Source organism: Oncorhynchus clarkii, chromosome 26 (assembly GCF_045791955.1).
Source record: "Oncorhynchus clarkii lewisi isolate Uvic-CL-2024 chromosome 26, UVic_Ocla_1.0, whole genome shotgun sequence".
NCBI lineage: Eukaryota > Metazoa > Chordata > Actinopteri > Salmoniformes > Salmonidae > Oncorhynchus > Oncorhynchus clarkii.
The window spans coordinates 27,991,831-28,001,179 of NC_092172.1; positions in this window are offsets into that span (position 1 = coordinate 27,991,831).

Genomic DNA, 9,349 nt, shown 5'->3' on the forward strand with positions numbered 1-9,349 from the left:
AGTGGATAACAGGGAAGAGAAGGGGGAGAGGACAGTAGGGAGAGGAGGAATGGGAGGGATACAGTGGATAACAGGGAAGAGAAGGGGGAGAGGACAGTAGGGAGAGGAGGAATGGGAGGGATACAGTGGATAACAGGGAAGAGAAGGGGGAGAGGACAGTAGGGAGAGGAGGAATGGGAGGGATTCAGTGGATAACAGGGAAGAGAAGGGGAGAGGACAGTAGGGAGAGGAGGAATGGGAGGGATACAGTGGATAACAGGGAAGAGAAGGGGGAGAGGACAGTAGGGAGAGGAGGAATGGGAGGGATACAGTGGATAACAGGGAAGAGAAGGGGAGAGGACAGTAGGGAGAGGAGGAATGGGAAGGATACAGTGGATAACAGGGAAGAGAAGGGGGAGAGGACAGTAGGGAGAGGAGGAATGGGAGGAATACAGTGGATAACAGGGAAGAGAAGGGGGAGAGGACAGTAGGGAGAGGAGGAATGGGAGGGATACAGTGGATAACAGGGAAGAGAAGGGGGAGAGGACAGTAGGGAGAGGAGGAATGGGAGGGATACAGTGGATAACAGGGAAGAGAAGGGGGAGAGGACAGTAGGGAGAGGAGGAATGGGAGGGATACAGTGGATAACAGGGAAGAGAAGGGGGAGAGGACAGTAGGGAGAGGAGGAATGGGAGGGATACAGTGGTTAACAGGGAAGAGAAGGGGGAGAGGACAGTAGGGAGAGGAGGAATGGGAGGAATACAGTGGATAACAGGGAAGAGAAGGGGAGAGGACAGTAGGGAGAGGAGGAATGGGAGGAATACAGTGGATAACAGGGAAGAGAAGGGGGAGAGGACAGTAGGGAGAGGAGGAATGGGAGGGATACAGTGGATAACAGGGAAGAGAAGGGGGAGAGTACAGTAGGGAGAGGAGGAATGGGAGGAATACAGTGGATAACAGGGAAGAGAAGGGGGAGAGGACAGTAGGGAGAGGAGGAATGGGAGGAATACATTGGATAAAGCCTCAGAGAATTAATGTAAAATACACAGGTGGAAGTACGTTTAGTTTGGAGAAGATAGGAATGTGGGAAATGTATAGTCATACTGAAAACCCAACAGGTTGTGTACATCTTGAGTAGTTCCAGGTGCATGGAGGGAAAAATACTATTTTGGATATAGAAAGATTTATATGTGAGAGATGGAAGATGATGATGATTTAGGGGCAGATAAGCTTGAAAGAAAAGGGAGATGCTCACAGTAGGCAGGCTGAATCATGGGAAAGCGTTGGAGGACTCTCCTCTACAGAGACAGGAAATCAAGACGGGGGATTGGAAAGCATGGCGTTCCTCTGTGTACAAGAACAAGGATTATTAATTTTACCGGCCCACAACAAATGAAGAGGATGCTGGATTTACACGTGCTACAAGGTCTCCAATCAAACCGCTCCTTTGTAAAGCCAGGTAATAGTTTTTGAGCAACAGCATTACAGAAGGTTAAATGTAGAACAGATGTAAGGTGATCAAAGCGCAGGCGCTCAAGACAGATACGCCGGCAAATGATGACGAATGGGTCTTCACTGAATTGTAAGCAGCACACAAATGTAGCGAAGTGGAGGGGAGGGAGGGAGACACTGGCCGAGGATAGGGGAGAGGGGTTCGAGTAGTAGAAGAGTGAAGGACTAGCGGAGTGGACACCAGAGAGGGGGAAAACAATGTCAGACCTCATCGTGGATGATCCTCAACAGAAGGCCCTGGAGATGAAGTCCCTACAGGAGGAATCACAGTTTGGACAATGTGTAATTGATTTCACCAACAGCTCCGAGATCACCCCTGTGATCCCTTGGATAGCCTTTCTTGTGAAAGTTTGTCTTTCTCCCAGGCTTGGCTTCCAGCACATCCCCGCGACTGGATGACATCATCAGTCAACGGAGCAGAACACATTTTTACCTTTATCTTTGAAAGATATATTGTCCATGTGTTGGGCCACGCTGAGAAGGATCAAAAGCCGACACAGTGTTCTGGTGCAAATTTAAATTGAAACATGGCTTCACTACAGAAAAATAATCTGTTTATTTCAAGATAGATTCTGTTACATACCTGACCTATACTCACGTACACTATTCAACTTGACTTTTTTCTGTCTCTTGTTTTTCCATAGCAAAACTTTAAAGGACTTTTGTTATACATGCCAGGTGAGGAGCAGAGAAAGAGTGAAGTATAGATAACATGTGTGTGATATTATAATACTACATACTGTCAACATAAAAACTGGATTATTATATGAATTACCATAATTACCACACACACACACACACACACACACACACACACACACACACACACACACACACACACACACACACACACACACACACACACACACACACACACACACACCCTCACTTAAACCAAAAAACCTCTTGATTCTCATGAGTGTGTGTCCAAGATGATCATTGACTGGTGTGAGGCGTCACGCTCAGAGGGAAACCAGACAGAAGGACACATGTTTGAGCACTCAGTAATGAACTGTGACCAGGGTGCAGCTATGAGGCAGGGCCCAGGCTGAGGGGGCTCACGGGGCATTATTAGGCCTGACAGTAGGGGGGGGGGGGGGGGCGCTGTGATAATTTGATGTGAACTGGCTTGATAAATCACTGTGCCATTACTGTGGCTTTAGTATCTGTTTATGCCTCTACAAATTGAAACCCCGCTGGCACAGGACTAAGGCACCGCAACTCTCCGGCCCCCTGACGATTATTTCAAGGTGGGGAGAGTTTAGCCCGCCGGTCCCCATTGGCCATCCTCCTCTCTGTGTTTTGTCTCCCCCTCTAAGGGAGAGAAGCAGGGACATGTGTAAGCAATAAAGCCAAAAGGCTGCCTCCTACCACAGGCTGAGGTAAAGGAATGCAGAACCAAACTATAAAATAATAATGTACACTGGGGCAGGGGGCATGGGGATTGAGGTGGGATGGAGGGGGGCACTAGAGACAGCCACATCTGTAAAGGTGGTGGGTTGAGGGTGGTGGAGGTGAAGGTGGAGGGAGGGGTGAAGAGGGGGTTAGGGGTCCTGAAGCGGTGCCCTCCCCTGACCCCCAGACGCCACGTTAAAGGCAGGGCATAGCGAGCGAGCGGCCAGGCTGGCAGCAGATCAAAAGGCTGACAGATGAAGGGCAAAGGACAGGTTGACCTGGGCGCTAAGCTGGGGCTAAGCCTCTTAAATCTAGAGGAGAGAAAGTTGGAGAGGGAGAGAGAGAGAGAGAAAGAGAGAGCGGAGAGGGCAGTAGCGAGAGTATGACTGAGGGGGAGAGAGAAAGGGGAGGGAGAGTTGTTGGAGAGAGAGCGAGAGAAAGGGGAGGAGGGAGAGAGAGAGAGAGAGAGTGGTGGGAGCGAGAGAGAGAGAGAGAGAGAGAGAGAGAGAGAGAGAGAGAGAGAGAGAGAGAGAGAGAGAGAGAGAGAGAGAGAGAGAGAGAGTAAAAACAAAACAAGAATATAATTCTATGAAATAATCAAAGGGATGAAATAAAAGCAATGCATGTAAACAGTAAATACAGACACAGGAGTCAGATGAGATAACATTAGGTATTTGTGTGGAATCATGGTGCGAAGAGGCCCTTTTCATGTGAAGCTAACAAATCAACATCCCCAAAGCCTGTTTCAAGCAGCTTTTCATAATCACCAGAAATAAACTACAATCAGGAAAATAAGACAGACAGTTAGAGTCCTAAGGCATTTATCCACTTTAAACATTTTCCCTTAGAAGCCACCAACTTATCATCCGCTTGTCAACACACTGACACCATTCTTTCAAATGAAACGCTAATGTGCTGATCTGAGCACAGCGGCGGTAGTATCTGTTCACCAAATCTGAGATTTGATCAAACCGTTCAGTATATTCAATTCAGTGTATACCTCCGCAAAATAAATGGAAATCATTACTAGTATTCACATAAGAAGGCTACAAACACAGACAAGCTGCTTACCACAAACAGAACTATTGACAAAGCAGAGCAAATATATTTTTTCTTGGGGGGGGGGGGTAGACAGGAATGAAGTAATGAAGAAATTACAAGTACAACTGATCACTTTAGAGGAAACAGACATATCCCACAATGCAACAGGGGACAGGAAATGCCTACTGAGAGGGTAGTGCTCTCCCCCCATCTCTCTCGGACCCCGTAAGGAAATGCATGAAATTAATAGTGACATCATGTTGCTTGGTCAACAAACGCAGGTTGATTGATGAAGACGAACGGCCAAGGTGATGGCCAGTTGTTGGCTTTTCCCGGGAGATGCCATTTCCAGCCGGCCCCTACTCTACTTCCAGCTGGTGTGAAGGATATGGGCTCTGTCCTGGCCAGCCCGATCCAATGCCGCCCCTGTCAATCAAACAGTCAGACAATAGTTTTTTTCAAGACTCAGGGAGAGGCCTCTATAAAAACACATCCATTTAGATATGGTACTCTAAGAAAAAGGTGACAGTTGAAAGGTAGGAATTCACTCTTTATGTTTGTTGTGATTATTTACGTATCTAGTATTTTACATATTCTAATGAGACCGTGTTGCCAGTACTTACAAAATACAGTATGTTACTTTTTGTTGATTCCAGCTTATTCTAACATAATAATAGAAAGGTAAAAATACTGTATGATCATATATCCACTATTTATTTACATATGTATTTGATGTTTTCTATTACTTCATATAATAACACAGCTCATGTTTGCATTTTATGTAAAAAAAATATATATATATCACTTACCCCTGAAGGTGATGCTGTATTCCAAGATTAAATAAAAAAGAACAATTCCTGGAATTTGTCCATTTATATCAAATTCTATGCAGCTATTGAGAGAAAAGTAACTTTTATTTAATAAATATTTATTTCCAGTGTCTAGATATGTTCTGTGTAGTGTTGTGATAATAAAAAGTAAGAGTACAGATTCAAAGCAACCTCTTGCAGCCATGATGTATTTCCGTGTTGAGTATGAAGCAACAGAGCTGTGATAAAGAGCTAACACCACAGACCTCATAATAAGTTTGCAGCACCTTCTGACACAGCCGTATTGGATTTCATATGCAGGAAGTGATGCAAAGGTGGCCATTTTGTTTCATGAAAGCCAAAAGGCTATCGGCTATCACACTAAATAAAATGAATCGAAAAAACATGAATGCTAAACTTAAGTCCTGATGAACATTACACTTCAGAGTTAATCAGAGTCGTTCGGCTGTAGGGCTCGTGTCGGTGGTACACAGCACCTTAAAGTGGTTAAATGCCTCATCTTTAAACCAAAGCCATTGTAGAAGGGAAAGTGGAGGTATCCAGAGGAAATGTCAAGCTCTGGCAATAGGAGAGCGCTAACCTATGTGAATGAGGTCAGGCACGTCCGTGTGACAAGTGGGGATAAGGCCAGAGAGAGAGCCTGTGTGCTGTCTGTCAGAGGCCTTACAAGATGTGTTGTGATGGGAAAATCTGTGCCACGGTGTGCTGCTTGTGTGTGACTCGCACTAAACTGTGCCGCCATCTGCTTGGAGACCGGACCAAACCACGAGACAACAGTGACCGAGACACACACACTTATGATGGTCGCCTGACACCAACACAGCAACACAGAGAGCTGAGCTGCTACTCTGCGTCTCAAGGACTCAGGGCTGAAATATGGAACTGCTTTAGGTGGGACATGGAGCTTCTGGGAGATTGACAGTTCAGTTCGCACTACCTTGGCCCAAACAGGATATTGTACATACAGACTTCCTGTATAAGACTTTATGAAACCAAACTACATTTTGTTTACAAAGAGAAGCAAAGTAAAGTCAGACGCTGGTCAATGGCAATAAATTAAGAGTAGTTTAGGACAGCAAAGGAGCAGACTGGCCCTTCATGTTGACGTGTCCACATGGTGTATGAGGAGATGAGTGGACTGGTCCCTCAGGTAAGGCTTTTCTCAGTTGTAGTTTCATGGACAAATAACAGAAATCTGAGCATCAGATGGAGGTTTTTGGCTCTTCAGAGCTGAGTGAAAGTGGGAACCCCAGAGCAGCACAAGAGGCAGTCCTTCATAAGAGGATACTGTTTCTCCACACTTGGCACTGACATAAAAGCAGCTTCGCTTGAACACTGAAGTACGCACACACACGGATACACACACACACGGATACACACACACACGGACACACACACACACGGATACACACACACGGATACACACACACACACGGCTGGCTGCATGAGAAAGACACAGGCCTTCACTCTGTCAGAACTGATCTATCAGTAGAGCAACAATATGTAAGTGAGAACCATAGGAACATCACTGTCCTCTGCATGAGAGAAGGGGACAGAGATGGAGAGAGCCTGCAGAGAGCCAAGGAAAGCAGCAGTGAAACCCTCTCCAACCATGGGGACATCACAGGTTTTACTAGGGCCAAACATCTCTGTGGTGTGTACAACAGTCTGGGGAATGGAAGGGTAAAAAGGAGGGCTAGAATGAGCTCTCAGTACTCTAGAAGAGGCCTCAGAGAGCAAATGGGGTATTTGGGAATAAGAATCTGTGGCCCAGAGGCCTGGGCTTTGCCAGAATGACACACAGAGGAGAGAGAGAGAGAGAGAGAGAGAGAGAGAGAGAGAGAGAGAGAGAAAGAGAGAGAGAGAGAGAGAGGGAGCGAGAGAGAGAGAGAGAGAGCGAGAGAGAGAGAGAGAGAGAGAGAGAGAGAGAGAGAGAGAAAGAGAGAGAGAGAGAAAGAAAGAAAGTGTGAAAGACAAAATTGATAGAATGAGAGAAAAGAGAGAGAGATCGTGTGAAAGAGAAAATGGATAGCTTGAGAGAAGAGAGAGAGAGAGTTAGTCAGCTAGTGAGTGAGGGCCAGATTACCCCTAGCGGCCTCAGGGGCCACACTCCAGAGGAGAAGATAAAAGGGCTTTATTAATAGCATTCAGATTTACATGCACTAAGTGGATGTTTATGTTGGAATTTGCTTATTATGTGTGAACATCCAACGACTGTAAACAGTGCCATTCAAGTCCCATTTCCTTCACATCAGTGATTTTGTTTCAACTCAGCCAACTAGGCGGCCAGGAGTTTGAAAACATAATTTGGGCATTATCTTTAAAGTGGTTCCACGGTTAAAGCTCCCCAGGGTGGTAATCAAGGAGCCACAGTGTGCCCTTCCTCCTCTGCCTCTTCACATTACACTGGCTTCTCTATAAACACTGGGAAGGCCCAAGGAGAGGGCCACCCCTGCAGTGGAGAGTGGAGTACTAGTGGTGTCAGGGAGAGGCAGAGGTCCAACCGTACAGAGTGGAGCTACATAGCCTATGTTAGCACTAGTGTTTTAGCATAGCGTTAGCGCCATAGCCTAGCACAGCTAATACTGATGTTACTCCACCACTAAGGGATACCTTTGACATGCCCATGGCTGTTTTAGCATCAAGGAGTGGATGTTTTCATCAAGATAGTTGCTTGGAAATGTATGTGTGCATAAAAAAAAGGACTCCTGAAAATCAAGTGTAGTACAAGAACCTCTGGATGAGGTTTCTGTATTTCTGGATGAAATCATTGGGTGGAAATGTATTGATTAGAACATATTTAATGTGTCTCTAAGATGATGACCAAGGTGGGTTGATGGCTCCACATGGTGGGTCAACTTTAGGGAGCCCCTCATCGACTGGGCCAGAGGGGGGAGACAGTGGGGCGGAGTGGGAGAGTGTTGTCGCGTGTAGAACACGCCCCCCTACCCTGCCCTCCCGTAGCCCCTCCCTCCCACTGTTTTTTATAGACAGATATAAAATGAACAACAGGCAGGAGCAGTAATGGTGAGAGAGACAGGCTGCTTCCAACACAAATTTCCAATTTGAGGTCAGCTGTATGCTCCAATAAAAATTTACAGCCTAGCTTAAAGAAGAGCTGTCACTTTACAAGAAACTAACTTTCCTAATTAATCATCACATTATTATCCCTGGGTCTTCTAAGGCAGCCTCCAGCCTGATGCATGTCGCTATTAAACAGAGGAAAAGGCAATGCCAACCTAATGGCTATTGACATAAATCAATAAAAGACTGCAGTGAAGTTTTCCTCGCTGGGCCGACTAATAAGAAGACTGTAAAAAGCACATTGAGCACCAAAGAGAAGTGACCTCGCTTTAGCATTAAACTTTATACTACCCTACTGCTCATGTTAAATATGTAACGTCTCGAAATGTGTAGTGGGAGCCGTGGTGGAGCAGTGGCCAGCAGGAGAGGGAGTTATTGCCAATAGAGTTACCGATGGTTGGTAGGGTTGTGTAGCGATCCTAGCCCAGTGTGTGTGTGTGTCTGTGTGTGTCTGTGTGTGCGTGTGTGTTCGTGTGTGTGTGTGTGTGTGTGTGTGTGTGTGTGTGTGCCCGGGCAAATTAACACACAGTAGTGACATGGACAAGAGGAGCTGTGGTGTTAACAGACGGGCTGACACAACCCTCATGGTCAGGATTCCAGCTCTGAGTGTTCTCTAAGTGTTTAAGGACACAAAGGCCTTGTTCTCCTAACCTTCAAAGGGTTAACACAGCTATTTGTAGAATGTCCGATTCCCTGCCACTATAGAGGAAGTGATGGATGAAGAGTAGGGGACATGTATGAGGTCATAGTTAGAATGGGGAACGGAGAGACCGGGTTGAACAGGGCTCATGCCCAGTCCCCCTCAGGTGGTGACAGAACAGGAAAGAGGTCTGATCTGACAGAGAGGCGTCAGTGACAGGTTTCTGAGAAGAAAGGTAGACTGTCCAGAGAACATCCACCTACCACAAAGCAGTCTAAATCACCTTCATAAAAAGCATCGTAGACAAACCAACTAACCTCACCACAAAATGCCAGGCCCCAGAGAAAAAAAAAAGCCTTTATCTGCTTAAGGCTTCTCCCTCAGCCCCTGCACAAACATGCACGCACACACACACACACACACACACACACACACACACCTACACACACACACACACACACACACACACACACACACACACACACACACACACACACACACACAAGACACACACACACACACAGGCTATGCTCCCTGTAACGTAACATAACATATGAGTCCTCCTACAAGATAATATCAGTGGGAGATTAGGCTCTCGTATCAGAGATTAGGCTCTCGTATCAGAGATTAGGCTCTCGTATCAGAGATTAGGCTAAATTTGTTTTCTCTCATTTGAGCCACGGGTTCGGTACCGTGGCCCCGGTTGGCCCCCAGGCCTGGGCTTAATGCCATTAGTGGTGTTTTGTTGACAGCGGGCCGTGGTAAATGAGGCCCTGCTTTAATCAGAGGCATGCCAGCAGGGCCGGTGTCACAGTTCCCCTGTGTCTCCCAGGTGAAAGATGAGCAGGAGAGAAAAGGGAGAAGAGGT